This window comes from Ctenocephalides felis, unplaced genomic scaffold, assembly GCF_003426905.1.
Source record: "Ctenocephalides felis isolate EL2017-DRISC unplaced genomic scaffold, ASM342690v1 CF-g0.4_SCAFFOLD_03570, whole genome shotgun sequence".
NCBI classification, from domain to species: Eukaryota; Metazoa; Arthropoda; class Insecta; order Siphonaptera; family Pulicidae; genus Ctenocephalides; species Ctenocephalides felis.
Genome location: NW_020539724.1, coordinates 23911198 through 23938615, shown reverse-complemented (window position 1 = coordinate 23938615; position 27418 = coordinate 23911198). Strand labels below are relative to the sequence as shown.

General features: G+C 33.4%; 40 non-coding genes across 40 annotated transcripts; all 40 read left to right on the top strand.

Annotated features, from left to right (window-relative positions):
* Positions 1–53: 53 nt before the first annotated feature.
* On the top strand, positions 54–142 carry Trnay-gua. Its single transcript is given in 2 exon segments — positions 54–90; positions 107–142. It is a non-coding gene; the product is annotated as a tRNA-Tyr (tRNA).
* A 370-nt stretch (positions 143–512) lies between these two features.
* Trnay-gua lies at positions 513–602 on the top strand. The gene is given in 2 exon segments: positions 513–549; positions 567–602. It is a non-coding gene; the product is annotated as a tRNA-Tyr (tRNA).
* A 366-nt stretch (positions 603–968) lies between these two features.
* Positions 969–1059, top strand: Trnay-gua. The gene is given in 2 exon segments: positions 969–1005; positions 1024–1059. It is a non-coding gene; the product is annotated as a tRNA-Tyr (tRNA).
* Positions 1060–1580: 521 nt separating this feature from the next.
* On the top strand, positions 1581–1670 carry Trnay-gua. The gene is given in 2 exon segments: positions 1581–1617; positions 1635–1670. It is a non-coding gene; the product is annotated as a tRNA-Tyr (tRNA).
* Positions 1671–1734: 64 nt separating this feature from the next.
* Trnay-gua lies at positions 1735–1823 on the top strand. Its single transcript is given in 2 exon segments — positions 1735–1771; positions 1788–1823. It is a non-coding gene; the product is annotated as a tRNA-Tyr (tRNA).
* A 61-nt stretch (positions 1824–1884) lies between these two features.
* Trnay-gua lies at positions 1885–1973 on the top strand. The gene is given in 2 exon segments: positions 1885–1921; positions 1938–1973. It is a non-coding gene; the product is annotated as a tRNA-Tyr (tRNA).
* Positions 1974–2196: 223 nt separating this feature from the next.
* Trnay-gua lies at positions 2197–2286 on the top strand. The gene is given in 2 exon segments: positions 2197–2233; positions 2251–2286. It is a non-coding gene; the product is annotated as a tRNA-Tyr (tRNA).
* Positions 2287–2352: 66 nt separating this feature from the next.
* Trnay-gua lies at positions 2353–2442 on the top strand. The gene is given in 2 exon segments: positions 2353–2389; positions 2407–2442. It is a non-coding gene; the product is annotated as a tRNA-Tyr (tRNA).
* A 65-nt stretch (positions 2443–2507) lies between these two features.
* On the top strand, positions 2508–2597 carry Trnay-gua. The gene is given in 2 exon segments: positions 2508–2544; positions 2562–2597. It is a non-coding gene; the product is annotated as a tRNA-Tyr (tRNA).
* A 64-nt stretch (positions 2598–2661) lies between these two features.
* Trnay-gua lies at positions 2662–2751 on the top strand. Its single transcript is given in 2 exon segments — positions 2662–2698; positions 2716–2751. It is a non-coding gene; the product is annotated as a tRNA-Tyr (tRNA).
* Positions 2752–2816: 65 nt separating this feature from the next.
* Trnay-gua lies at positions 2817–2906 on the top strand. Its single transcript is given in 2 exon segments — positions 2817–2853; positions 2871–2906. It is a non-coding gene; the product is annotated as a tRNA-Tyr (tRNA).
* Positions 2907–2971: 65 nt separating this feature from the next.
* On the top strand, positions 2972–3060 carry Trnay-gua. The gene is given in 2 exon segments: positions 2972–3008; positions 3025–3060. It is a non-coding gene; the product is annotated as a tRNA-Tyr (tRNA).
* A 64-nt stretch (positions 3061–3124) lies between these two features.
* On the top strand, positions 3125–3214 carry Trnay-gua. Its single transcript is given in 2 exon segments — positions 3125–3161; positions 3179–3214. It is a non-coding gene; the product is annotated as a tRNA-Tyr (tRNA).
* A 65-nt stretch (positions 3215–3279) lies between these two features.
* Positions 3280–3369, top strand: Trnay-gua. Its single transcript is given in 2 exon segments — positions 3280–3316; positions 3334–3369. It is a non-coding gene; the product is annotated as a tRNA-Tyr (tRNA).
* A 65-nt stretch (positions 3370–3434) lies between these two features.
* Positions 3435–3524, top strand: Trnay-gua. Its single transcript is given in 2 exon segments — positions 3435–3471; positions 3489–3524. It is a non-coding gene; the product is annotated as a tRNA-Tyr (tRNA).
* A 57-nt stretch (positions 3525–3581) lies between these two features.
* Trnay-gua lies at positions 3582–3671 on the top strand. The gene is given in 2 exon segments: positions 3582–3618; positions 3636–3671. It is a non-coding gene; the product is annotated as a tRNA-Tyr (tRNA).
* A 64-nt stretch (positions 3672–3735) lies between these two features.
* Trnay-gua lies at positions 3736–3824 on the top strand. Its single transcript is given in 2 exon segments — positions 3736–3772; positions 3789–3824. It is a non-coding gene; the product is annotated as a tRNA-Tyr (tRNA).
* Positions 3825–3889: 65 nt separating this feature from the next.
* Positions 3890–3979, top strand: Trnay-gua. The gene is given in 2 exon segments: positions 3890–3926; positions 3944–3979. It is a non-coding gene; the product is annotated as a tRNA-Tyr (tRNA).
* A 64-nt stretch (positions 3980–4043) lies between these two features.
* Positions 4044–4133, top strand: Trnay-gua. Its single transcript is given in 2 exon segments — positions 4044–4080; positions 4098–4133. It is a non-coding gene; the product is annotated as a tRNA-Tyr (tRNA).
* A 66-nt stretch (positions 4134–4199) lies between these two features.
* Positions 4200–4289, top strand: Trnay-gua. Its single transcript is given in 2 exon segments — positions 4200–4236; positions 4254–4289. It is a non-coding gene; the product is annotated as a tRNA-Tyr (tRNA).
* Positions 4290–4354: 65 nt separating this feature from the next.
* Trnay-gua lies at positions 4355–4444 on the top strand. Its single transcript is given in 2 exon segments — positions 4355–4391; positions 4409–4444. It is a non-coding gene; the product is annotated as a tRNA-Tyr (tRNA).
* Positions 4445–4508: 64 nt separating this feature from the next.
* On the top strand, positions 4509–4598 carry Trnay-gua. The gene is given in 2 exon segments: positions 4509–4545; positions 4563–4598. It is a non-coding gene; the product is annotated as a tRNA-Tyr (tRNA).
* A 65-nt stretch (positions 4599–4663) lies between these two features.
* Trnay-gua lies at positions 4664–4753 on the top strand. Its single transcript is given in 2 exon segments — positions 4664–4700; positions 4718–4753. It is a non-coding gene; the product is annotated as a tRNA-Tyr (tRNA).
* A 65-nt stretch (positions 4754–4818) lies between these two features.
* Trnay-gua lies at positions 4819–4908 on the top strand. Its single transcript is given in 2 exon segments — positions 4819–4855; positions 4873–4908. It is a non-coding gene; the product is annotated as a tRNA-Tyr (tRNA).
* Positions 4909–4965: 57 nt separating this feature from the next.
* On the top strand, positions 4966–5055 carry Trnay-gua. Its single transcript is given in 2 exon segments — positions 4966–5002; positions 5020–5055. It is a non-coding gene; the product is annotated as a tRNA-Tyr (tRNA).
* Positions 5056–5120: 65 nt separating this feature from the next.
* Trnay-gua lies at positions 5121–5210 on the top strand. Its single transcript is given in 2 exon segments — positions 5121–5157; positions 5175–5210. It is a non-coding gene; the product is annotated as a tRNA-Tyr (tRNA).
* Positions 5211–5275: 65 nt separating this feature from the next.
* Positions 5276–5365, top strand: Trnay-gua. Its single transcript is given in 2 exon segments — positions 5276–5312; positions 5330–5365. It is a non-coding gene; the product is annotated as a tRNA-Tyr (tRNA).
* Positions 5366–5430: 65 nt separating this feature from the next.
* Positions 5431–5520, top strand: Trnay-gua. The gene is given in 2 exon segments: positions 5431–5467; positions 5485–5520. It is a non-coding gene; the product is annotated as a tRNA-Tyr (tRNA).
* A 65-nt stretch (positions 5521–5585) lies between these two features.
* Trnay-gua lies at positions 5586–5675 on the top strand. The gene is given in 2 exon segments: positions 5586–5622; positions 5640–5675. It is a non-coding gene; the product is annotated as a tRNA-Tyr (tRNA).
* A 65-nt stretch (positions 5676–5740) lies between these two features.
* On the top strand, positions 5741–5830 carry Trnay-gua. Its single transcript is given in 2 exon segments — positions 5741–5777; positions 5795–5830. It is a non-coding gene; the product is annotated as a tRNA-Tyr (tRNA).
* Positions 5831–6203: 373 nt separating this feature from the next.
* On the top strand, positions 6204–6293 carry Trnay-gua. The gene is given in 2 exon segments: positions 6204–6240; positions 6258–6293. It is a non-coding gene; the product is annotated as a tRNA-Tyr (tRNA).
* Positions 6294–6358: 65 nt separating this feature from the next.
* Trnay-gua lies at positions 6359–6448 on the top strand. Its single transcript is given in 2 exon segments — positions 6359–6395; positions 6413–6448. It is a non-coding gene; the product is annotated as a tRNA-Tyr (tRNA).
* A 65-nt stretch (positions 6449–6513) lies between these two features.
* Trnay-gua lies at positions 6514–6603 on the top strand. The gene is given in 2 exon segments: positions 6514–6550; positions 6568–6603. It is a non-coding gene; the product is annotated as a tRNA-Tyr (tRNA).
* Positions 6604–6668: 65 nt separating this feature from the next.
* On the top strand, positions 6669–6758 carry Trnay-gua. Its single transcript is given in 2 exon segments — positions 6669–6705; positions 6723–6758. It is a non-coding gene; the product is annotated as a tRNA-Tyr (tRNA).
* A 65-nt stretch (positions 6759–6823) lies between these two features.
* On the top strand, positions 6824–6913 carry Trnay-gua. Its single transcript is given in 2 exon segments — positions 6824–6860; positions 6878–6913. It is a non-coding gene; the product is annotated as a tRNA-Tyr (tRNA).
* Positions 6914–6978: 65 nt separating this feature from the next.
* Positions 6979–7067, top strand: Trnay-gua. The gene is given in 2 exon segments: positions 6979–7015; positions 7032–7067. It is a non-coding gene; the product is annotated as a tRNA-Tyr (tRNA).
* Positions 7068–7442: 375 nt separating this feature from the next.
* On the top strand, positions 7443–7531 carry Trnay-gua. The gene is given in 2 exon segments: positions 7443–7479; positions 7496–7531. It is a non-coding gene; the product is annotated as a tRNA-Tyr (tRNA).
* Positions 7532–7596: 65 nt separating this feature from the next.
* Positions 7597–7686, top strand: Trnay-gua. Its single transcript is given in 2 exon segments — positions 7597–7633; positions 7651–7686. It is a non-coding gene; the product is annotated as a tRNA-Tyr (tRNA).
* Positions 7687–7751: 65 nt separating this feature from the next.
* Positions 7752–7840, top strand: Trnay-gua. The gene is given in 2 exon segments: positions 7752–7788; positions 7805–7840. It is a non-coding gene; the product is annotated as a tRNA-Tyr (tRNA).
* A 65-nt stretch (positions 7841–7905) lies between these two features.
* On the top strand, positions 7906–7995 carry Trnay-gua. Its single transcript is given in 2 exon segments — positions 7906–7942; positions 7960–7995. It is a non-coding gene; the product is annotated as a tRNA-Tyr (tRNA).
* Positions 7996–27418: the final 19423 nt, after the last annotated feature.

The following is a 27418-nucleotide window of genomic DNA, read 5'->3' as shown; positions in this document are numbered from 1 at the left end:
TGTTATCTGACAACTTGACGTCATGTGTTTTTAGTTGGAAGTTGAAACATCAGCCTTCGATAGCTCAGTTGGTAGAGCGGTGGACTGTAGGAGGTAAAATGCTGATATCCATAGGTCGCTGGTTCAAATCCGGCTCGAAGGATTATTTTGCACTGTTATCTGACAACTTGACGTCATGTGTTTTTTGGAAGGTTGAAACATCAGCCTTCGATAGCTCAAGTTGGTAGAGCGGTGGACTGTAGGAGTAAAATGCTGATATCCATAGGTCGCTGGTTCAAATCCGGCTCGAAGGATTATTTTGCACTGTTATCTGACAACTTGAGGTCATGTGTTTTTACTTGGAAGTTTGAAACATCAGCCTTCGATAGCTCAGTTGGTAGAGCGGTGGGCTGTAGGAGGTAAAAATGCTGATATCCATAGGTCGCTGGTTCAAATCCGGCTCGAAGGATTATTTTGCACTGTTATCTGACAACTTGACGTCATGTGTTTTAGTTGGAAGGTTGAAACATCAGCCTTCGATAGCTCAGTTGGTAGAGCGGTGGACTGTAGGAGGTTAAAATGCTGATATCCATAGGTCGCTGGTTCAAATCCGGCTCGAAGGATTATTTTGCACTGTTATCTGACAACTTGACGTCATGTGTTTTTAGTTGGAAGTTTGAAACATCAGCCTTCGATAGCTCAGTTGGTAGAGCGGTGGACTGTAGGAGGTAAAAATGCTGATATCCATAGGTCGCTGGTTCAAATCCGGCTCGAACGATTATTTTGCACTGTTATCTGACAACTTGACGTTTTAGTTGGAAGGTTGTAACATCAGCCTTCGATAGCTCAGTTGGTAGAGCGGTGGACTGTAGGAGGTAAAAATGCTGATATCCATAGGTCGCTGGTTCAAATCCGGCTCGAAGATTATTTTGCACTGTTATCTGACAACTTGACGTCATGTGTTTTTAGTTGGAAGGTTGAAACATCAGCCTTCGATAGCTCAGTTGGTAGAGCGGTGGACTGTAGGAGGTAAAAAATGCTGATATCCATAGGTCGCTGGTTCAAATCCGGCTCGAAGGATTATTTTGCACTGTTATCTGACAACTTGACGTCATGTGTTTTTAGTTGGAAGGTTGAAACATCAGCCTTCGATAGCTCAGTTGGTAGAGCGGTGGACTGTAGGAGGTAAAAATGCTGATATCCATAGGTCGCTGGTTCAAATCCGGCTCGAACGATTATTTTGCACTGTTATCTGACAACTTGACCTTTTAGTTGGAAGGTTGCAACATCAGCCTTCAATAGCTCAGTTGGTAGAGCGGTGGACTGTAGGAGGTAAAAATACTGATATCCATAGGTCGCTGGTTCAAATCCGGCTCGAAGGATTATTTTGCACTGTTATCTGACAACTTGACGTCATGTGTTTTAGTTGGAGGTTGAAACATCAGCCTTCGATAGCTCAGTTGGTAGAGCGGGTGGACTGTAGGAGGTTAAAATGCTGATATCCATAGGTCGCTGGTTCAAATCCGGCTCGAAGGATTATTTTGCACTGTTATCTGACAACTTGACGTCATGTGCTTTTAGTTGGAAGGTTGAAACATCAGCCTTCGATAGCTCAGTTGGTAGAGCGGTGGACTGTAGGAGGTAAAAATGCTGATATCCATAGGTCGCTGGTTCAAATCCGGCTCGAAGGATTATTTTGCACTGTTATCTGACAACTTGACGTCATGTGTTTTAGTTGGAAGGTTGAAACATCAGCCTTCGATAGCTCAGTTGGTAGAGCGGTGGACTGTAGGAGGTAAAATGCTGATATCCATAGGTCGCTGGTTCAAATCCGGCTCGAAGGATTATTTTGCACTGTTATCTGACAACTTGACGTTTTAGTTTTTAGGTTGGTTGAAACATCAGCCTTCGATAGCTCAGTTGGTAGAGCGGTGGACTGTAGGAGGAAAAATGCTGATATCCATAGGTCGCTGGTTCAAATCCGGCTCGAAGGATTATTTTGCACTGTTATCTGACAACTTGACGTCATGTGTTTTTAGTTGGAAGGTTGAAACATCAGCCTTCGATAGCTCAGTTGGTTGGTAGAGCGGTGGACTGTAGGAGGTAAAAATGCTGATATCCATAGGTCGCTGGTTCAAATCCGGCTCGAAGGATTATTTTGCACTGTTATCTGACAACTTGACGTCATGTGTTTTAGTTGGAAGGTTGTAACATCAGCCTTCGATAGCTCAGTTGGTAGAGCGGTGGACTGTAGGAGGTAAAAATGCTGATATCCATAGGTCGCTGGTTCAAATCCGGCTCGAAGGAATTTTTTGCACTGTTATCTGACAACTTGACGTCATGTGTTTTTAGTTGGAAGGTTTGAAACATCAGCCTTCGATAGCTCAGTTGGTAGAGCGGTGGACTGTAGGAGGTAAAAATGCTGATATCCATAGGTCGCTGGTTCAAATCCGGCTCGAAGGATTATTTTGCACTGTTATCTGACAACTTGACGTCATGTGTTTTTAGTTGGAAGGTTGAAACATCAGCCTTCGATAGCTCAGTTGGTAGAGCGGTGGACTGTAGGAGGTAAAAATGCTGATATCCATAGGTCGCTGGTTCAAATCCGGCTCGAAGGATTATTTTGCACTGTTATCTGACAACTTGACGTCATGTGTTTTTAGTTGGAAGTTGAAACATCAGCCTTCGATAGCTCAGTTGGTAGAGCGGTGGACTGTAGGAGGTAAAAATGCTGATATCCATAGGTCGCTGGTTCAAATCCGGCTCGAAGGATTATTTTGCACTGTTATCTGACAACTTGACGTCATGTGTTTTTAGTTGGAAGGTTGAAACATCAGCCTTCGATAGCTCAGTTGGTAGAGCGGTGGACTGTAGGAGGTAAAAATGCTGATATCCATAGGTCGCTGGTTCAAATCCGGCTCGAAGGATTATTTTGCACTGTTATCTGACAACTTGACGTCATGTGTTTTTAGTTGGAAGGTTGAAACATCAGCCTTCGATAGCTCAGTTGGTAGAGCGGTGGACTGTAGGAGGTAAAATGCTGATATCCATAGGTCGCTGGTTCAAATCCGGCTCGAAGGATTATTTTGCACTGTTATCTGACAACTTGACGTCATGTGTTTTAGTTGGAAGGTTGAAACATCAGCCTTCGATAGCTCAGTTGGTAGAGCGGTGGACTGTAGGAGGTAAAAATGCTGATATCCATAGGTCGCTGGTTCAAATCCGGCTCGAAGGATTATTTTGCACTGTTATCTGACAACTTGACGTCATGTGTTTTTAGTTGGAAGGTTGAAACATCAGCCTTCGATAGCTCAGTTGGTAGAGCGGTGGACTGTAGGAGGTAAAAATGCTGATATCCATAGGTCGCTGGTTCAAATCCGGCTCGAAGGATTATTTTGCACTGTTATCTGACAACTTGACGTCATGTGTTTTTAGTTGGAAGGTTGAAACATCAGCCTTCGATAGCTCAGTTGGTAGAGCGGTGGACTGTAGGAGGTAAAAATGCTGATATCCATAGGTCGCTGGTTCAAATCCGGCTCGAAGGATTATTTTGCACTGTTATCTGACAACTTGACGTTTTAGTTGGAAGGTTGCAACATCAGCCTTCGATAGCTCAGTTGGTAGAGCGGTGGACTGTAGGAGGTAAAAATGCTGATATCCATAGGTCGCTGGTTCAAATCCGGCTCGAAGGATTATTTTGCACTGTTATCTGACAACTTGACGTCATGTGTTTTAGTTGGAAGGTTGAAACATCAGCCTTCGATAGCTCAGTTGGTAGAGCGGTGGACTGTAGGAGGTCAAATGCTGATATCCATAGGTCGCTGGTTCAAATCCGGCTCGAAGGATTATTTTGCACTGTTATCTGACAACTTGACGTCATGTGTTTTTAGTTGGAAGGTTGAAACATCAGCCTTCGATAGCTCAGTTGGTAGAGCGGTGGACTGTAGGAGGTAAAAATGCTGATATCCATAGGTCGCTGGTTCAAATCCGGCTCGAAGGATTATTTTGCACTGTTATCTGACAACTTGACGTCATGTGTTTTAGTTGGAAGGTTGAAACATCAGCCTTCGATAGCTCAGTTGGTAGAGCGGTGGACTGTAGGAGGTAAAAATGCTGATATCCATAGGTCGCTGGTTCAAATCCGGCTCGAAGGATTATTTTGCACTGTTATCTGACTTCTTGACGTCATGTATTTTTAGTTGGAAGGTTTGGAACATCAGCCTTCGATAGCTCAGTTGGTAGAGCGGTGGACTGTAGGAGGTAAAAATGCTGGTATCCATAGGTCGCTGGTTCAAATCCGGCTCGAAGGATTATTTTGCACTGTTATCTGACAACTTGACGTCATGTGTTTTTAGTTGGAAGGTTGAAACATCAGCCTTCGATAGCTCAGTTGGTAGAGCGGTGGACTGTAGGAGGTAAAAATGCTGATATCCATAGGTCGCTGGTTCAAATCCGGCTCGAAGGATTATTTTGCACTGTTATCTGACAACTTGACGTCATGTGTTTTAGTTGGAAGGTTGAAACATCAGCCTTCGATAGCTCAGTTGGTAGAGCGGTGGACTGTAGGAGGTAAAAATGCTGATATCCATAGGTCGCTGGTTCAAATCCGGCTCGAAGGATTATTTTGCACTGTTATCTGACAACTTGACGTCATGTGTTTTTAGTTGGAAGGTTGAAACATCAGCCTTCGATAGCTCAGTTGGTAGAGCGGTGGACTGTAGGAGGTAAAAATGCTGATATCCATAGGTCGCTGGTTCAAATCCGGCTCGAAGGATTATTTTGCACTGTTATCTGACAACTTGACGTCATGTGTTTTTAGTTGGAAGGTTGAAACATCAGCCTTCGATAGCTCAGTTGGTAGAGCGGTGGACTGTAGGAGGTAAAAATGCTGATATCCATAGGTCGCTGGTTCAAATCCGGCTCGAAGGATTATTTTGCACTGTTATCTGACAACATCGTGTTTTAGTTGGAAGGTTGAAACATCAGCCTTCGATAGCTCAGTTGGTAGAGCGGTGGACTGTAGGAGGTAAAAATGCTGATATCCATAGGTCGCTGGTTCAAATCCGGCTCGAAGGATTATTTTGCACTGTTATCTGACAACTTGACGTCATGTGTTTTTAGTTGGAAGGTTGAAACATCAGCCTTCGATAGCTCAGTTGGTAGAGCGGTGGACTGTAGGAGGTAAAAATGCTGATATCCATAGGTCGCTGGTTCAAATCCGGCTCGAAGGATTATTTTGCACTGTTATCTGACAACTTGACGTCATGTGTTTTTAGTTGGAAGTTTGAAACATCAGCCTTCGATAGCTCAGTTGGTAGAGCGGTGGACTGTAGGAGGTAAAAGTGCTGATATCCATAGGTCGCTGGTTCAAATCCGGCTCGAAGGATTATTTTGCACTGTTATCTGACAACTTGACGTCATGTGTTTTTAGTTGGAAGGTTGAAACATCAGCCTTCGATAGCTCAGTTGGTAGAGCGGTGGACTGTAGGAGGTAAAAATGCTGATATCCATAGGTCGCTGGTTCAAATCCGGCTCGAAGGATTATTTTGCACTGTTATCTGACAACTTGACGTCATGTGTTTTTAGTTGGAAGGTTGAAACATCAGCCTTCGATAGCTCAGTTGGTAGAGCGGTGGACTGTAGGAGGTAAAAATGCTGATATCCATAGGTCGCTGGTTCAAATCCGGCTCGAAGGATTATTTTGCACTGTTATCTGACAACTTGACGTCATGTGTTTTTAGTTGGAAGGTTGAAACATCAGCCTTCGATAGCTCAGTTGGTAGAGCGGTGGACTGTAGGAGGTAAAAATGCTGATATCCATAGGTCGCTGGTTCAAATCCGGCTCGAAGGATTATTTTGCACTGTTATCTGACAACTTGACGTCATGTGTTTTTAGTTGGAAGGTTGAAACATCAGCCTTCGATAGCTCAGTTGGTAGAGCGGTGGACTGTAGGAGGTAAAAATGCTGATATCCATAGGTCGCTGGTTCAAATACGGCTCGAAGGATTATTTGCACTGTTATCTGACAACTTGAGGTCATGTGTTTTTAGTTGGAAGGATGACACATCAGCCTTTGATAGCTCAGTTGGTAGGGCGGTGGACTGTAGGAGGTAAAAATGCTGATATCCATAGGACGCTGGTTCAAATCCGGCTCGAAGGATTATTTTGCACTGTTATCTGACAACTTGACGTCATGTGTTTTAGTTGGAAGGTTGTAACATCAGCCTTCGATAGCTCAGTTGGTAGAGCGGTGGACTGTAGGAGGTAAAAATGCTGATATCCATAGGTCGCTGGTTCAAATCCGGCTCGAAGGATTATTTTGCACTGTTATCTGACAACTTGACGTCATGTGTTTTTAGTTGGAAGGTTGAAACATCAGCCTTCGATAGCTCAGTTGGTAGAGCGGTGGACTGTAGGAGGTAAAAATGCTGATATCCATAGGTCGCTGGTTCAAATCCGGCTCGAAGGATTATTTTGCACTGTTATCTGACAACTTGACGTCATGTGTTTTTAGTTGGAAGGTTGTAACATCAGCCTTCGATAGCTCAGTTGGTAGAGCGGTGGACTGTAGGAGGTAAAAATGCTGATATCCATAGGTCGCTGGTTCAAATCCGGCTCGAAGGATTATTTTGCACTGTTATCTGACAACTTGACGTCATGTGTTTTTAGTTGGAAGGTTGACACATCAGCCTTCGATAGCTCAGTTGGTAGAGCGGTGGACTGTAGGAGGTAAAAATGCTGATATCCATAGGTCGCTGGTTCAAATCCGGCTCGAAGGATTATTTTGCACTGTTATCTGACAACTTGACGTCATGTGTTTTTAGTTGGAAGGTTGAAACATCAGCCTTCGATAGCTCAGTTGGTAGAGCGGTGGACTGTAGGAGGTAAAAATGCTGATATCCATAGGTCGCTGGTTCAAATCCGGCTCGAAGGATTATTTTGCACTGTTATCTGACAACTTGACGTCATGTGTTTTTAGTTGGAAGGTTGAAACATCAGCCTTCGATAGCTCAGTTGGTAGAGCGGTGGACTGTAGGAGGTCACATGCTGATATCCATAGGTCGCTGGTTCAAATCCGGCTCGAAGGATTATTTTGCACTGTTATCTGACAACTTGACGTCATGTGTTTTTAGTTGGAAGGTTGGAACATCAGCCTTCGATAGCTCAGTTGGTAGAGCGGTTGACTGTAGGAGGTAAAAATGCTGATATCCATAGGTCGCTGGTTCAAATCCGGCTCGAAGGATTATTTTGCACTGTTATCTGACAACTTGACGTCATGTGTTTTTTGTTGGGAGGATGAAACATCAGCCTTCTATAGCTCAGTTGGTAGAGCGGTGGACTGTAGGAGGTAAAAGTGCTGATATCCATAGGTCGCTGGTTCAAATCCGGCTCGAAGGATTATTTTGCACTGTTATCTGACAACTTGACGTCATGTGTTTTTATTTGGAAGGTTGAAACATCAGCCTTCGATAGCTCAGTTGGTAGAGCGGTGGACTGTAGGAGGTAAAATGCTGATATCCATAGGTCGCTGGTTCAAATCCGGCTCGAAGGATTATTTTGCACTGTTATCTGACAACTTGACGTCATGTGTTTTTAGTTGGAAGTTTGAAACATCAGCCTTCGATAGCTCAGTTGGTAGAGCGGTGGACTGTAGGAGGTAAAAGTGCTGATATCCATAGGTCGCTGGTTCAAATCCGGCTCGAAGGATTATTTTGCACTGTTATCTGACAACTTGACGTCATGTGTTTTTAGTTGGAAGGTTGAAACATCAGCCTTCGATAGCTCAGTTGGTAGAGCGGTGGACTGTAGGAGGTCACATGCTGATATCCATAGGTCGCTGGTTCAAATCCGGCTCGAAGGATTATTTTGCACTGTTATCTGACAACTTGACGTCATGTGTTTTTAGTTGGAAGTTTGAAACATCAGCCTTCGATAGCTCAGTTGGTAGAGCGGTGGACTGTAGGAGGTAAAAGTGCTGATATCCATAGGTCGCTGGTTCAAATCCGGCTCGAAGGATTATTTTGCACTGTTATCTGACAACTTGACGTCATGTGTTTTTAGTTGGAAGGTTGAAACATCAGCCTTCGATAGCTCAGTTGGTAGAGCGGTGGACTGTAGGAGGTAAAAATGCTGATATCCATAGGTCGCTGGTTCAAATTCTTATATAATGATAAACTAGCTGTAAGTGGAATTCTGTCTTAAGGCAATTAAGGCATTGTGCCTTAAGGCAAATTGCTGGAACTTCCCGTACCAAAAATGTATTAACGATTAACATTTTTAAAAATTTTACTTCGAAAAAATAAAATTTTTGAGAAACTATAAATTGGACAAAAATTACTTTTTTTTTGAAAAAAAATTGAAAAAAAATTGAAAAAAATTTTTTTTAAATTTTTTTTTAAATGTTTTCTTTATTTTGACATATTTTGGAAGATCTGAACTTTCTTTCAAAGCAATCGTACTGCTTTAACTGCATAGAGACAAAATATAAAGCGCATAAGCGCCGCGTCGCTGTCTAACGGATAAACATTGGTACGGAACTCATAGGAATGTAAACAAAATTTATACTTATTGTTAAAATCTCTATAATTATATCTCATAATTTGTTGTGCAAATGTCTAATGATCATTTTTGACCGCCAAATGGCATTTTTTTTTACTTTTTTTGTTAGATCTCCGAAACCGCTAGAACTGCCCTTATGAAAATTTGATCAATTCTTCATCTTGTCAATACAAGTAAAATGTTTTTTGATTTATTAAAATCGGACGCTCCGTTCTCTTGAAAACTCAGTTACCGTTTTTGGCATTTTTTGCCCCATATCTTTGGAACGGCTAGACCTGCCTCCGCCAAAAACTAATCAGCACGTCTCCTTATCAATACGAATCGAATGTTTTTTGAATTATTCGAATTGCTTCATCCGTGTTCCCGAAATCTTCGACGAAAATTTTGTATCCATAAACACACACACACACACCCCCACACACACACCCCCCCACACACACCCCCCCACACACACACATACATCCATTTTTTCTAAGGTATGCCAAAATATTCAGAAACCTCTGAAACGTAAAGATATATGAAAATTTTCATTTTCGATTTTTTTGCGATTACTATAACTTACCCTACGGGAAGTTAATTATAAACTATATATTTATATTATCATTAGAAACAATAATGTAATTAAAGACCTACTTCAAATATGAAATGATCGGTTTGTCATTGTAATTTGCATTTAGAAATTAACCTTCATTAGAGAAATGAAGTAATTGCTGATTAAAAAATTCTATAATATTCGTTCACACAGTGGATTATGTTAAACAATGCCTGAACAAATATTGTTTTTGCAACTTCACTCATCATGTAATTGTGTTTGTAGAACTTCATGTAATTCAAATTAACATGCATTTATTGACTGCTCTAATCTTTTTAACTTCCCGTAGAGCAAGTTATAGTAATCGCAAAAAAAACGAAAATGAAAATTTTTATATACCTTTACGTTTCAAAACCTTTAGAACATTTTTGCATACCTTAGAAAAAAATGGATGTATGTGTGTTTGTATGTGCGTATGTGTATGTATGTGCGGATACAAATTTTCGTCGACGATTTCGGGAACACGGATCAAGCGATTTGAATAATTCAAAAAACATTGGATTCGTATTGATAAGGAGACGTGCTGATTAGTTTTTGGCGAAGGCAGGTCTAGCCGTTCCGAAGCTACGATGCAAAAAGTGCCGAAAACGATAACTCAGTTTTTAAGAGAACGGAGCGTCCGATTTGAATAATTCAAAAAAAACATTTTATTTGTATTGACTGAATGAAGAACTGTTTAAATTTTTGGAATGGCAGGTGTAGCGGTTTCGGAGATCTAATGAAAAAAGTAAAAAAAATGCCATCTGGCGGTTAAAAATGATCATTAGACATATGCACATCAAATTATCAGATATTTTATAGAGATTCTAACATTAAGTATAATTTTTCTTTACATTTCTATGGGTTCCGTACCAATGCTTATGCGTTAGACGGCGGCGCGGCACTTGCGCGCTTTTGCATTTCGTCTCTATGCAGTTCAAGCAATACGATTGGTTTGAAAAAAAAAATCAGAATTTCCAAAATATGTCAAAATGAAGGAAACATTTTTCTTTTCAAAAAAATTTTTTTTAAAAAAAGTAATTTTTTGTCAAATTTATAGTTTCTCAAAAATCTAATTTTTTCAAAGTAAAATTTTTCCGAAGTAAAATTTTTCAAAAATGTTAATTGTTTTTAAAAAAATAATAATTTTTGGTGCGGGAAGTTCCAGCAATTTGCCTTAAGGCACGATGCCATAATTGCCTTAAGACAGAATTCCACTTACAGCTAGTTTACTTTTTAGCTGGCGATATAATCTCATTCTTTGAACAACTGTAATATCTGTCTTGCCTAAAAAATATTTTCCATTTTAATAACCTCAAAGATTTATAGAAACTACAAATAATAAAGAAATAACTTCTGATCAATAAACTTACGTTTAGTTCACGGCATAAGTGTTTAATTTGTTTCATTATTTGCAAGGGACAGGGTAAAATATTTTTCTGATTCATGCATTTTTCATTAAATCAAGATTTGTACTACGATGTAACTTCAAAATGTTTTTTATCTATTCCGTTTTCTTTGTTGATATCGGTACGAATGCAACGTTGATGCCGGTACGCGTACAACGACAAATCTCTATTCACGTACACGATATCTAATCACAATCCCGTATAGAAATGATTTGATCGACAGCGAATGACGAATCATTGACACTTGACTCGGCCGTAACGCACTTCCGTTGCATTTGTACGGATTTAAACCCTAGTCGCGCCTAAAGTAGTTTTACTTCAAAAACATTTTTGCAACGTTCGTAACTTACACTATGAGAAGTAAAAAAAAATTGATATCAAAAATTCCTTTCCTACCGGACTAACGCTGTACATTTTTGACTATGAATTATTATCTCGACGAGTGAGAAAGGGGTGCAAAATAAATATACCCTTGAAACATATTATCTCCGGGCGGTTTTAAATTACACCGTTGCCAACAACGCGATGTCTTGTAGTTCGTTCTGACTTTACGATCATTAATCTCTAATGATGATGAATAATTATATTAATAAATTTAAATTAATTATCGAGGGAATTGGAGCAGCTTTGAAAATATTGGGACATTGAAACGGACAAGATTAATGTGATGCTTTGCCATTTTTGAAATTCAACTAGCATTAAATATCCAGAACGAAATTACGGTTGCTCCAATTTATCTCAGCGTTTCCATGAGGGTGCATTTTACACGATATTATAATTCAAGGAAATTGAAGTTGGAATAGTAGATTTCTTTACAATTTTCTTAAGACTGCATAAAATACATGGCAGAGGTAGTATACATTGCTTATTTATAGTTATGATAATCATGAATGAAATAAACAATTTATAGCATTTTTTCGGAAAATTTTAAGAAAGTGAATATGTAGGGGAGTAGACAAGTAGATAGGTAAATTGGAGGTTAGGTAGGCAGTTACAAAAGTAGACTGGTAATTACTTAGAGACGGGTAAACATTTAGACAGGTGAATAAGAGGATTGTTTGACAGGTAGATCATATAGAATTCAATTATTTATTATTTGAATCGATTAAAACAAGGTTCAAGCAACTTGCTTCATGGCAAAATGCCGCTTACACTTAGTTTATCTAATATATTAGAGCAACAAATCTAAAAGTTAGCTTTTTTATTTAAGTTAATTGTGATCAAATAGAGATAAAAATTAAACAGAAAGAGATAATAAACAAAATTCTGAAAATCTCTTCTTACTTAATATTACTTTTTTTAACTTAATTTACTTTTTTATTTACCATTTTTTATTGTTTTTCAGAGTAAAGGTTTAGTTGGCCTTTTTACCCCAATCAAAAGAAAATTAAAACTTTTAAAGAAACTTTAAAATTTTTTGAAAACTTCGAAAAAAATTGTTTTTTTAAAAAATTATATTCTTAATTTTGAATTTTTTTGAAAGTTTTGAACTTTTTTTTCAAAAACTCTATCAATAAAAATCACAAAAAATTAAACACAGAGAGATAATATCTAGTGGATGTGTATAGAGAAAATATATTGATATCTGGCCAGTATAATAACTGGTCGGTCGTAATAACATAATTTTGTTGTTCAAGATGAATTGAATTATGATATAAAATTATTGAATTATATTATAAAAATCTGGATAATTCAACACGGCAAATGATTCTTAAAATTTGTCTTATCCAGGGTTAAAGTATTTCTGAGCAACTCAATAGTTTTGGAAGTTTTTCCAATATGGTGATTTTCGGTGATTAATCTATTGAAGATGATAATTAAAATAACAAGTGACCAACGAATATTACGATCAAAAATTTGTTATTCGAATATTCATATAAACTATAGACTTTATCACCTGGGTGACTCAAGTGAACTCGTGCAACAGCGATGCCAATTTTCACTCAGATCAAAAATATGTTTCCAGAAAATAACCCTTTTCGCGCATTGCAATGAAATTGCGATATGAAATGGCAATGACTACTTTTCCCTGAATTGAGTTAGACTTCACCTCAGCTCACTTATCTACCCTTCGGTAGCCCTAGTATCCACCAAAGTTATGTTGACAAATAAATCAAAATTTTCCTAACAAAAACCTCCGTTAATCAATTTCAATAATTCTAAATCAAATCAGGGTGATATAAATTATATATTATTTTTTATTACACTCCATATATTTATTTATTCACCTTTTCCTCTGAGGAAAGTCATTATTTCGTTATTCAACTCCGACGTTTACGCTACTCGTAGCACATTCGTTGGATTTATGTTTATAACCGGAAAAGCATAATCGTATTTCTTGAGCATACATGCAGGTTTACTTCATCTTTTATTTATATCGTGGATTTTCTTCGAAATCACCTACAACTCGAATGGGATCGAGAGCCTATTTTCAGATACTACATTTTATTTTAGTTCCTTATTTTGTTGAGAAATTGAAGTTTGAAATGAAACTTTAAAAGTGTTATTTCAAGTAAATCTGAGTATTTGATTTCTAGAATATCAAATGGAATCAAGCTGAAGAATTGATCACCTGGATGTTTCGTGAACTAATAAATTTATCTGTCTTATGAAATTATTAATATTTCATATTAATAAAAAAAACTTATTTTTCATCTTAAGAATCCTCTAAGATATATTTGAGTTTTTCTTACTATTCTTCTTATAAATAAGATTTATCTGCCTATCTTTTGACAACATGCAAAATTTATATTTACCAATAACCGGGGTATTATTCTACGTATATTATTATCTCTTACGAGATCATCCCATTGAATCATGTTAGCAAAGCAGTTACTTTTATAAAAAGAGCTTCCGTATTGTTTTATAACTTCTTGTAAGGTTATGGTTATAGTAATTGAAACAAAATCGAAAATGATATTTTTTGCATATCTTTACGTTTCATAGGTTTCTGAATATTTGGCACACCTGAGCAAAAATGAATGTATGTGCGTGTGTGCACAATTTCAGTGGTTTTCGAATAAGTAGATACACTGTCCATTAAAGTTACAATTCGAATGTTTTATGTAACTTCCAAATAAGTTCAGTCATTTTTCCAAATCGTGACAGATTTTCACATAGTTGCATAACACTAATAACAAATTCACGCCTCAAAATTTAAAGCAAGATCAAAATGATATCTTCCATATATAGATCAAAATGATCAGGAAACTCCAACGTGAACTACTTAAAATTTTTTTAAATTTTATTTACTTCTAATCTATATGGCCATAGGATCGCATTTCCAAAATATTTATAAACTGCATAATATTGTAATAGCTACTGTCTTTACTACGCATGGTTAAAACTCTTTATTAAACATAATATTCGAGTAGTCTTACCTCAAAAAATACTCTTCCAACCTTATTTACAAAATTAAAGTTTAAATTTGATCCGAAAATCTTGAGTACAAATTAAATTGTCTAAACTGCAAAGATTTTTACATAGGCCAACTAGTCAAAATCTACACAAAAAAATTTATAACATAGAAATAATTAAAAAAATAGGAATCAGAATAAAACTATGGTTACAGAACACATCAATAATCTCTAGTATAACATTGATTTTTTTAAAACCCGAGTATATTACATTCTGAAAGCAATATATTTAAAAGAAGATTTAGTGAAGGTCTAATATCGTCAATCAATTAATTAGTGTAGTGCTAAATTGTTTTTGTCTTTTTCCACTGAATGACGATGAATTCTCGATAAAGACTATTGTTATTTAATTTAGTTTTAATTTTTATAGTTAAATTGATTGCCACTGAATGAAGGCTTAGATGCTAGCCGAAACGTATGGATTTTAAATAAATTTCTTAAAGCTCTCATACTATTTTTATTTATTGATATAATACCCGAATTTTTACCTCAAATTAAATATATTATTCAACATCAAATTCAAGACTATTCAAATATATATATATATATATATATAGATATATATATATATATATATATATATATATATACATATATGTGTGTGTGTTTGTATGTACGCATATTCATATTCATAAATACATAAAAATATATTCTTTTGCGTTTCGAGCGCGCTCAGTCATTCATTCATGTTGAAATTTAATTCAAAGAGAAAATTCCTAGAACTGCGCTGATCCTTAATATTTATAAATTCCCAAAGGCAATGTTACAAAGCGTAAAATCATTTACTTGATGAATTGAAGTAAAGATAGATAAGAAATAAAAGGAAATGGTTCCTTTTACATTAAGAAAACATCTTGAAATAAATGAATCTGAACATGAAGGAAGCGGAATTTGTCGATCTATCATTCTATTGGTTCGGTGAATTGATGGCTTTGTGAAATATTTAATGCCTTGTAACGGCCCCGTCAGTTTATTTTCCAAACAATAAATAAAATTTCAGATATGTGAGTTTTGAAGTCATTGGCGGAACGTTACATATAGATGAGTATTTTCTTAAATTAAATCTTGTTTTTATTGTGCATGTAGGCATGAACGGAAACTCGAAGCGGCATCAACTATCATATTTATTGTTATTTAATAAAAATCTTGGACCCACCCTAAGTAATGGTCATAATTTCAAGCAATCAATTTTACTTTTACACATAAGGTAGAGTGGGTCTTAAAGGTCCGCGGGTAAAAAGGTTCACCACCGATATTTCAAAAATAAGTTAACTTAAAATTTTTTTAAGAACAATATTTGAAAATAGATGGCAAAATATGTATAAAAAACCATCACTTTGATTCTTAAGGCGTTGCTATTGAAAGATAAACCATAATGTTTAAAAATTCATAACAAAAGTATTTTTTTCCTTGTTAGTAGTTTTGGTTGTGAGCACTGTTGTTTAGTTTACAAGTCCTTAATTTTATTATAACATGTACGTTGTTTGATTGTTTCATAAGATCCACTGTTATTTTTAAGTTAGAATCAACAGACTTTATTATATAACTTCTACAAAGACTACACGTGGTGTAACGAAGTAAACAGGACCAATAGAACCTTTACCAAAGGCGTAAACAATAAAAAATAATAAATAAAATAGTAATTTAAGTTAAAAAGATAAATTTCACAAGAGATAAATTAAATATATATTTATTTCAACTCTGCTGCTGAATATTTCTGATACCAGATTAAGGTTATATACCGTGTTATCTCTGTAAAAAATGTACTCACGACATTTTTAATTTGCATTGACTGAATAATGTAACTATTATTTCGTAAAATCTCTTCAAAATTCGAAATAAGGCTTGAAATAAAGAACAGTTTAATAACTTCCCGTAGGGTAAATTATTGAAAATTTTTGCATATCCTTACGCTTCTGAACATTTTGGCATACCTTAGAAAATATGGATGTGTGTGTGTGTGAGTTTGTATGTATGTGTGGATACAGTTTTTTATCGACAATTTCGGATAATTAAAAAAACATTCGATTTCTACTGATAGGGAAATATGCTGATGAGTTTTGGCAAAGACAGGTTCAGCCATTTTGGAGTTACTGAGCAAAGAGAGCAGAAAATAGAAATCGAGTTTTTGAGAGAACAAAGCATCTGATTTCTATTATTTAAAAAACATTCAATTCGTAATGATGGATATAAAAGAAAAATTGTACATTTAAACTTTATATCAGCAATTCCTAGTATAACAGTGACAAAGTTGCTCCAACTTTTCTAAAACCAAGACTATTTGTAAAACTGATTGATTCAAAAACTTATCAAACTAATAAATTCAGAATTTGTTAAATTTTTCACTTTGAAAGGCGCTTCTTCTGTAGAAAAATATTCGAAAGAGCCTTGGCAAGGGTCATTTAAAGTTTGCGCATTCATTCATCAAAAAATAAACATCTAGATAAAACCAGATCTTTACTCAAGCAGTTCAAATATGTTTTATTTGCATAAAGTCAATGATAATTATTAAATGAATATTTATAAATGTATAAATAATCACTTAGTAAAGCACCAATTATTGAAATTTATTCAAACTATTGTATTTTTAAGACAATTGTTGATATGTTCGGTTTTCATGGTTTTGGATTGTTTACTGTTCACCAATCTGTATTGAGCATTAAAAATTTGAATTAGTTTTATTCTTGGAATAAAACTGAATAATATATTGTTATTGATATGCTCTGCTAGTAAACAGACTTTGTATATGCAGATATGTATAGTAAATCCCTACCCGCGTACAAGACTCGTAGGAGTTTTGAATAGAATGTCAAACAAGTGTATAGAAGTAGAAATGCACTTGCCATATTGTGCAGGTAAACATGCAAAGTCGGAGATTTACAGAAAGCTATTCCCGTGACATTTGCATCGCATTTGTACTACCGTGATAAATTCATCTACCAAACATCTTTCACAAGAAAGTGCGCACAAGTTGGAATAACTTTTGCAGAAGTATAGTTTTAAATATTGATGTTCACTTCAATCAGTTTTGCACTCGACTTTGACAGACGCATTTGTATGTTCATCATTCTATTTTGGTATTAGCCGTGTGAAAAAAATTCCTCTCTTTAAATTTTCGAAGGAGAAGTTTATGTTTTGCAATCAAATCCGATTTACTAATTTTTACCTTCCCGAAGGGAGGGCAGATCCAATTTGCTAATTTTATGTTCTCTCGAGATTTCAAGCCAATCTGAATTGGTATTTTTCAAATAAACATTGGAAAATTTTATCTAAATATCTGAATCTCAATTTTGGTTGATTAGGAAAATGGTTATATCTATATGCCACCTGCCTTAAGGCAAAATGTCACTTTCAACTAATTTAGTTCGGTTTCAAGTCATTTTCAATCATATGACTCCAAAATTAAAAATAAATGTTTATATATGGGGGAACTAGTAGAGGCTTGTTCAGTTTTTTTTTTAAATATATCTCCTGAGATCCACTGATATATAATATTTTTATTTATATAATATCAATATTTTTTCGAAATAAAGATGGATAGTTGCTGTAACTATTTTTCTACCAAATCATGTAAAAATGATTTCACAAACATTGGTTGAAAAATAACTTACCCTATATTTGGGACCCTATAGTTGTAACATCTATCACTTGCCAGCACTTGACAATAGTGCATTCTTTAATCATTTTTAAGAAAATTGATTAAAAAATTTTACATTTTATACCCAATATATATTCTACCCAATCTTCATCACCGGAATCTGTATATAATTCTTATATGTTACAACTAGCCCCAAGGTTTTATTTCGAATAACCCCAGATGCGATTTTTTACATTAATCATGGTAACTTTTTATACAACTTATTAATCAGAAAAATTACACATTATCAAGAAATGATAAATTTGAAACGAAACTAGTGGTGCATGGCATCGTGCCATAAGACAAATTGGTGGAACTTCCCGTACCGTGATGAAATGTTCGAGAAATATTAAATGATTTCAAATAGATTATTATAAATATTGTAACTTTCATTATTCATATTTTATAGACAAAATATAAAAGCTTATAAATTAGACGACGACGTTTATATATTTACATAAAAGATGAATAAACAAAAATGGATCAAGCCAAGTTAGAAGGAAGGAACTTATCTCATATTTCTAAGAATTATATAAACTGAATTTCTAAGTTAAAATTATTTATTTTTTTCTTATTTATTTATTTCAAGTGTATAAGAGTTTTAGAATTTTAGCAAGAATCAAACTTAAAATTCGAATTATTTTTAATATTAAATATTCCTCGAACATTTCGTTACGGAAGTTTCAGCAATTTGCCTTAAGGCACGATGCCATGCACCACTAGTTTTCTATTACATTTTGCTAATTTCTCCTAGGGTAAGTTATAGTAATCGCAAAAAAATCGAAAATAAATTTTTTTATATATCTTTACGTTTCAAAGGTTTCTGAATGTTTTGGCATACCTTAGATAAAATTGATGTATGTGTGTATGTATGTGCGGATACAATTTTTCGTCGACGATTTCGGGAACACCGATCAACCGATTTGAATAATTAAAAAAACATTCGATTCGTATTGATAAGAAGAGGGCAAAGGCAAGTCTAGCCGTTCCGAAGATACGGGGCAAAAAGTGCCAAAAACGGTACATCAGTTGTAACGAAACGTCTGATTTTAATAATTTAAAAAATATTTTACTTATATTGATAAGATAAAGAACTGATTAAATTTTTGAAAGGCAGGTCTAGCGGTTTTGAAGATCTAGTGAAAAAAGTAAAGAATGTCATTCGGTGGTCAAAACTGATCATTAGACATATGCACATCAAATTATCAGATATTTTGTACATTTTATGGGTTACATTTTATTGGTTCCGTAACATTGTTTGTCCGTAAGACGGCGACGCGGCGCTTACACGCTTCGATAGTTTGTCTCTATGCAGCTAAAGCAGTGCCATTGCTTTAAAAAAAGTTCAAAATTTCCAAAATATTTCAAAAGAAATAAAAACACTTTTCTCAAGTTTTCTTTCAAAAAATCGTTTTTTTTTTCAAAAATTTGAAATTTCTCAAAAATCTATTTTTTTTTCAAAGTTTAAAAAAATAATTTCATCGTCTTTAAAAAAAAAATTTTTGGTACGGGAAGTTCCAGCGATTTGACTTGAGGCACGATGCTATACACCACTAGTTTTCTATCATTACAACTTTGTCTATTTATATTTTATTTTAGTTTATAATAAATTATTCTTATGCGTCTTTAGTTTAAAATTATTTATTTTGTGACACTTGATAAACATATCAATATGTTGCATAATATTTGATGTTTTTGGCAAAAATACAAACCAATTAGCTATCGGTAACTGACAGAAACACAGATTCTTAATAATATAGTATATAAGCAAAATTTTGCAAATCAGAAGAAATATAATTTATAATTTATATGTATTTCATATTTATATACAAAATGAAAATAAAAGTTCCATCGTTGCAGTAATTCAAAGCGCAAGTTCATTCATGTATTTAATCATATTCTTTTGATGTTCTTTATTAAAATGCCTTCGACTTATTTCTTAGAAACTTATTTTGCGTATGATATAGTATATATTATATTATATCATATTATATATTACATTATATTATATTATATACATGTACATATTGTGTATTTTATACAAGTTATATCACCTTTCAATGGATTCTTCGAAAAAATCATTAGAAGTGCGATTGCAGCGTTACTTTATTTATTAAAATAAATCACCGTAAAATGATGTCGACATTCCAATGCCTTTTCTGTTTGTGAGTACTTTGTAGAGAACTTTTCAAATGACATTGAAAATATAGTGACAGCTTCTTTGATGATATTGCTTTTATAATTAATATTAACAAGTTCCTAGGAAACCTTTATTATCGAGAACCTGTCCACTGAATTAATGGTAAGATCGATAAATATATATATATATATATATATATATATATATATATGTATATATACTAGCCGACCCGGCAAACGTTGTTTTGCTAAGTAAGGTATATTTTAAACAATTTCTCTATTTCAATCAAACTGGAAGTTTTATACACTTTCTATAGAAAACATTGGAACGGCCAGGTGGCAAACACGTTTAATGTCTTATTTTAATTTTAAAAATATTTTGCAAAATAATTACATTTTTAAATAATGCTAAAAAACTATCAACGGAAGAAAAGACTTTTATTATGGATTTTCAAAGAAAACTGTTTATCTCCAGATAGCAAAGTCATAAGAATCAAGGTTATCGCTGGTTATACATCTTTCTCCCTCTACTTTCACATATTGTTGTTAAACTATGCTTAACTTTACTGGGTTTTGATACATCGGTGGTGGAACTTTTTAACGCTGGACCTTTATATATTACTATCTATTTTTCAATAAATTCTGGAAAATTGGCAAAATGTTATTCGACAATATGTCCTTTTGATCGATACCAAATTTAGGTTTTGACTTTAAATAGAATAAATAAAAAATAATATAACCTAGAAAATGTATTGTAAATACCAATGAGTATATAATTGTGCAAATGAGATCTTTCAGAGCACCGTGTTTAAAAAAAATATGATTTGCAAGAAAATAGTGCTACAACGCCAAAAAGTGCATTTTCATATTAACATTTCAAAAAAGTTGATATTTTGAGTTTTTAGCAACAATTGCGGCCCCCTTTACTAACGTTTTTGTATATAAATAGAACTGCAAACAAAACTACTTGCTACAATTTAATCATAATTAATTAATGTTCACGTAAAGCATCCTATTAAACAAAATTGAACATCACCTGTCAAAAACGTTTGACATACGACGTATTAGCCACAGTCCATTGTTTTATTCAAATTACGCTTCTACAAAAATGTTTAAATTAGAATCTAAAGCTTCTACGCGATTTTGAAATAATATCCTCTCCTTTGCGACAACTAAGACTGGCCAAATCGGTTTAGCCGTTTTCGAGTTTTAGCGGATCATTTTATCGAGAGCTTCATTTTTATGTATAAGATATATATATATACGAAAATCTTAAGACTTGTTTTATACCTAGTGGTGTCCATACTTTAAATTTAATTATTAGCTATACAGAAATAATACATATCAAATGTGATAAGTTTTTTTTCAATATTGTTCAAGAAATGTGTAATTTCTTAGCATTTTTTTACTGATTTTTGAACAATACTTCTAAAATACGTTAAAAATTTAACTTTAAAACAAAAAGCTGATACTCTGGATATGACGGCTCTTACGATATCAATAAGGAGAAGTTTACGACGCAATTTTGGATATTGTAAATGATGAAAAATTAAATTATATTAAAATTTAAAAAATCCAACATGAAATACGAGTGTTATGTTTGAAAATGAAATGCTAGTTTCTTTAAATATTAATATTGCACATACGTTAAAAATAATTGAAAATTTCAAAATATTTGATTATAATCAACCCCCGAATCACCTCGATTTTCTACATAAATTTAAAATCAATATATTCTATATGCTTTTATATTATATCTAATTTTTTGTGTACTAAATTCAAAATAATTGAAAATAAATTTTTAAAAAATATGTAAATCGTATAATTTTAATGATAAACTGTTAAAACGGTGATTAATAGGAGGGGGGGGGCGCTAGAAAAAAAAGTTGCATGCGGGCGCTAAAGACCCCAGGACCGGCCCTGTGTATATATATATTTATATATTGTAATAATTAAAATATATATTTAGATAGTAAATAAACAATCAATATTATTTATAAGTCACACATCTTCAAAACTTATGTTGGCATAAAAAGATTATTAAATCTAACAAGAGAACCTCACATTTACTTTTCTGGGAATTTGATGAAGCTTTGCATGGCGAACACTGTAAAATATTATAGGCCTATATAATTGAACAAGTTGATTCCAACCAAACGCCTTAAAATATTATATGCCCATATAATTGAACAGCTTCTCATAGCTCTATAATATTTTAAATGATTCGATTTGACTATCAACTCTAACTAAAAACTCTATGATGTTTTATTTCTATTGTTGTATTTTTTATTTATAAATAATTTGAAAACAAACTCGATTCTCGAATTTAAAATTAATAAAAATAGGAGTAAAGAAGTAAGTCTTATTTATATCAAATTTTTGGGGGTTAGACAAACAACTCTCTACTTTGGCTTGCAAGAAATGGTTTAATCAAAGTCTACTCTCTAAAACAACTACGTGCAATAAATCGAATTGTAGTGATGCACATAATTTTTTTTATATGGCAATAAAATATGACACTTCATTAGCTGCTTCGTACATTTCTTGTAAAAAAGTTTTTTTCCTTGATATATAATTTGTCTGATATATAATTTGTCGTTGTACTACGTTATACATTTGGCCAAACTCTTATGCTATTATTGAAAAATAGAGTTCAAAAACATGTTTCCAAATAAAAACTGAATCAACTAAATTAATTGAAAATGTCGTGTGCTCCAACATTTAATATAAATGACGCGGCAACCAATTCTCGAAGTTTCAAAGACATTTATCAAAAAGCATTTATCATTAATAAACCGACTAACCTAGTATAATATGTCTTATCACAATCTGTAATATAAATGACAAGAATGAAGTACAAGAACTAAAAAATTAATTGATTATTGATTTTCAGAAGATTTTATTTTGAAATTTTATATTGAAATTCAAAAATTGCTTGGTTTACTTCGGCATATAATTTATATTTACAAAATAAAACTTGTAAAAATAATACATTATTTAAAAATAATATGTTTTTCAGTTTATTACAAATGAATATATGAATTATTACATAATGAAATTTAAATCAATATTATTAACTTCCCTTAGGGTAGTTATGGTATTGGGCGTTTTTGCCATTGCGACCCCATTCCTATATTTCCTGCTAAAAATTTCGTTATTCGCGGATTTCAATAGATATCAAACCAATTTTATATCAATGTTAAATTTGATACTATACTCATTAATTACTAACTACTTTTGATATGGGATCTGTTATACTAAGATATTGCATATTACAAAATAGTTTTCAACAATATTTATTTTGTTCTATATTTTGTCACGTTGAAATGTTTCCCTTATAATCCCATGTAAAATGCCATTCTGTATTTGCGGATTCTATATTCACGGCATTTTTACGGAACGCATCCCCCCGTAAATTGTTTTTTGAATCATTCAAACCAGACACTCCGCTATCTGAACTGTCATTTCTGGCACTTTTACCACATATGTTTGAAACTGCCGAACCTGCCTTTGCCAAAAACTAATCAGCACATCTCACCATCAATAAGAATCTATTGTTTTTTTAATCATTGAAATCGGCTGATCTGTGATCAAAATTGTCGACAAAAAGTTGTATCCGCACATACATGCATACATACTACAGACACACACAAAGGTTCATCCATTTGTTCTAAGGTATGCTAAAATGTTCAAAAATCTTTGAAACGTAAAGATATATAACAATTGCATTATTATAATTATTATAAGTTATCCAACGAGAAGTTAAAAATCTAATAAGATATGTCAAAGATTAAAATATTCATTCTATATAATACATTATTAACTTCCCATAGGGCAAGTTATATTAATCGCAAAAAATCGAAAATGAAAATTTGTATATATCTTTACGTTTTAAAACCTTCTAAACATTTTGGCATACCTTAGAAAAAATTGATGTATGTGTGTGTGTTCGGATACAAATTTTCGTGGACGATTTCAAGAACACGGATGAAGCGATTTGAATAATCCAAAAAACATTCGATTCGTATTGATAAGGAGACGTACTGAATAGTTTTTGGCGAAGGCAGGTCTAGCTGTTCCGAAGATATGGGGCAAAAAGAGCCAAAAACGGTAACTCAGTTTGTGAGAGAACGGAGCGTCTGATTTGAATAATTCAAAAAACATTTTACTTGTATTAACAAGGTGAAGAACTGATCAAAATTTCATGAAGGCAGGTCTAGCGGTTTCGGAGATCTAGCAAAAAAAATAAAAAAAATGCCATTTGACGGTCAAAAATGATCATTAGACATATGCACATCAAATTATCAGATATTTTATAGAGATTTTAACAAGAAGTATAAATTTTGTTTACATTCCCATGGCTTCCGTACCAATGTTAACGCGTTAGACGGCGACGCGGCGCTTACGCGCTTAGATATTTCGTCTTTATGCAGTTAAAGCAGTAAGATTGCTTTGAAAAAAAGTTCAGAATTTCCAAAATATTTCAAAATGAATGATTTAAGATAGAATGATTTAATATGGTTCGAAATTCTATTAAAAGTTTCAAATCATTGATCAACTTTTATTGATTATTATTGATTAATTTTAATTACTCGAATTTTGAATTGCGGTACGGGAAGTTCTAGCAATTTGCCTTAAGGCACGATGCCCTAATTGCCTTAAGACAGAATTCCACTTACAGCTAGTTTTCATTCATATATGCACACATGAATAATGTGTGTGTGTATATATTCTGCAGTTGAAACGAAGGAGAAAGCACCGAAGTGGAAATCGGTAAAGAGGTGCAGCAAGCGTACGAGAGGGTATGTCTGATGTCACGAATACTATTTGTTCCGCCTTGTACAGTAAATTGCTTGTTAAAGAAAGCGTTTCAACGCGAATTCAATATATAGGAAGAAAAATATTAGACGTGTAAAGATCATGTGCTTGATTTTCAGATAGAAACTTGTGCCTTAGAGCAGATTGCTGGAACTTCCCGTATCATTTTTTTTTTTTTAAAGAATAACATTTTTGAAAAAAAATTACTTTGAAAAAATTAGATTTTTGAGAAGCATTAATTTTTGAAAAAAAAATTTTTTTTGGAAAAAAGACTTTTTGAACAAAAATGGTTTCTTTATTAACTTCCCGTAGGGCAAGTTATAGTAATCGCAAAAAAATCAAAAATGAAAATTTTTATATATCTTTACGTTTCAGAGGTTTCTGAACATTTTGGCATACCTTAGAAAAAATGGATGTATGTGTGTGTGTGTGTGTGTATGTATGTATGTATGTATGTATGTATGTATGTATGTATGTACGTGTGTGTATGTATGTGCGGATACAAATTTTCGTCGACGATTTCGGGAACACGGATCAACCGATTTGAATAATTCAAAAAACATTCGATTCGTATTGATAAGGAGACGTGCTGATTAGTTTTTGGCAAAGGCAGGTCTAGCCGTTCCGAAGATACGGGGCAAAAAGTGCCGAAAACGGTAACTCAGTTTTTAAGAGAACGGAGCGTCCGATTTGAATAATTCAAAAAACATTTCACTTGTATTGACAAGATGAAGAATCGATAAGATTTTCATAAAGGTAGGTCTAGCGGTTTCGGAGATATGGAGGAAAAAGTAAAAAAATGAGCCATTTGGCGGTCAAAAATGATCATTAGACATATGCACATCAAATTATCAGATATTTTATAGAGATTTTAACAATAAGTATACATTTTGTTAACATTCCTATGGGTTCCGTACCAATGCTTATGCGTTAGACAGCGACGCGGCGCTTACGCGCTTTATATTTTGTCCCTATGCAGTTAAAGCAGTACGATTGCTTTGAAAAAAAGTTCAGATCTTCCACAATATGTCAAAATAAAGAAAAATTTTTTTAAAAAAAAAAAAAAATTAAAAAAAAATTTTTTTAAAAAAAAAATTAAAAAATTTTTTTTTTTTAAAAAGAAATTTTTTTTCAAAAAAAAGTAATTTTTTGTCCAATTTATAGTTTCTCAAAAATCTTATTTTTTCAAAGTAAATTTTTTTCAAAAATGTTAATCGTTTTTAAAAAAATAATTTTTGGTACGGGAAGTTCCAGCAATTTGCCTTAAGGCACGATGCCCTAATTGCCTTAAGACAGAATTCCACTTACAGCTAGTTTTGAAATATTTTGGAAGTTTTGAACTTTTTTTCAAAGCAATAAGCTTTAACTGCATAGAGACGAAATATCGAAGCACGTAAGCACCATGTCGCCGTCTAACGAATAAACATTGGTACGGAACCCATAGGAATGTAAACAAAATTTTTAATTATTGTTAAAATCTCTATAAAATATCTGATAATTTTATGTGCATATGTCTAATGATCATTTTTGACCACCAAATAGCATTTTTTTTTACTTTTTTCACTAGATCTCCGAAACCGCTAGACCGCCTTCATGAAAATTTAATCAGTTGTTCACTTTGTCAATACAAGTAATATGTTTTAATGTGGCACTTTTTGTCCCGTATCTTTGAAACGGCTAGACCTGCCAAAACCTAATCAGCACGTCTCCTTATCATCAGCAATTGAATGTTTTTTGAATAATTGAAATAGGTTGAATCGTGTTCCCGAAATCTTCGACAAAAATTTGTATCCGCACACACATGCACACAAACATACACACACTAAAGTAAAGTTCATTATCTTATAATATAGGATATGTTAGCAAAAATAATAAAACATCCTATAAAGTTTATAGAAACCTATTAAATAATGTATACTTTGAAATTATATTAAGGTTTCGTACCAAACCAAACAATAGTACTCACAACAAAAAGAACTAACAACGGAAAAAAATAGTTTGTTGTTGATTTGAAAGCATTACCGTTTACCAACTTTCATATATTGTTGTTTAAAATTCTTAACTTGTTTTTGAGATATCTGTGGTGGACCTTTTAGTCTGCGGACTTTTGCCCTATGTCAAAATTAATGTATTTAATTATAGGTCGAATAATAACAAGTTGTTTTTTACTATTTTTTTATTTCAACATGATTGATATTTTTCATTCAATACCATAAGTAAATACACTACAACAATGTGTATTCAGTTTATAATACCTGAAAATAATTTTTAGGTGTACATTATTTAATTTTTTTGTAACATGAATTGTTATTTTAAAATCAACAGTTTTTTTAATATAATCTTTATAAAAGTATACATGTGAGTGGGGTAATAGTCAAAGTAAAAAGTACCAACTAAGTCTTTTTATTGGCAAAGTAAATTAGTTTAAGAAATGCGATTTTTTAGGAGGTAAATTAAATTACTAGTTATTGATACGACCACTGTTTATCAATATTTCTTTGGAAATACCAGGTCATGGTTATAATAAACAGTTATTTTTATTATATAATGTAGATATTATTTTGTAATAAATTTTGTACTTTATCAAATAAAGAAATGTTGGATCTGTTACTCCCTTGTTAGGGACAGTTAACAAACTTTGGAAAAATAGTAAAAAACATATTTCTATGCTAAGTAGTTAACTGGGCATTTCACTGAACATAGATCGATAGTTGTTTGTTTGATTCATGTATGCTGTTTATTTAGTTTATACAATATAATTACGGAAATTCAAATTTGACTTTTGTGCCCCATCCTACGCTACAGAATTACAAAATAAGAAGATTAAAGTTTTGAAAAAGCAAATTGAATTTTGATTCAATGAAAAGTCAGGAGACTAATCAATTGAATT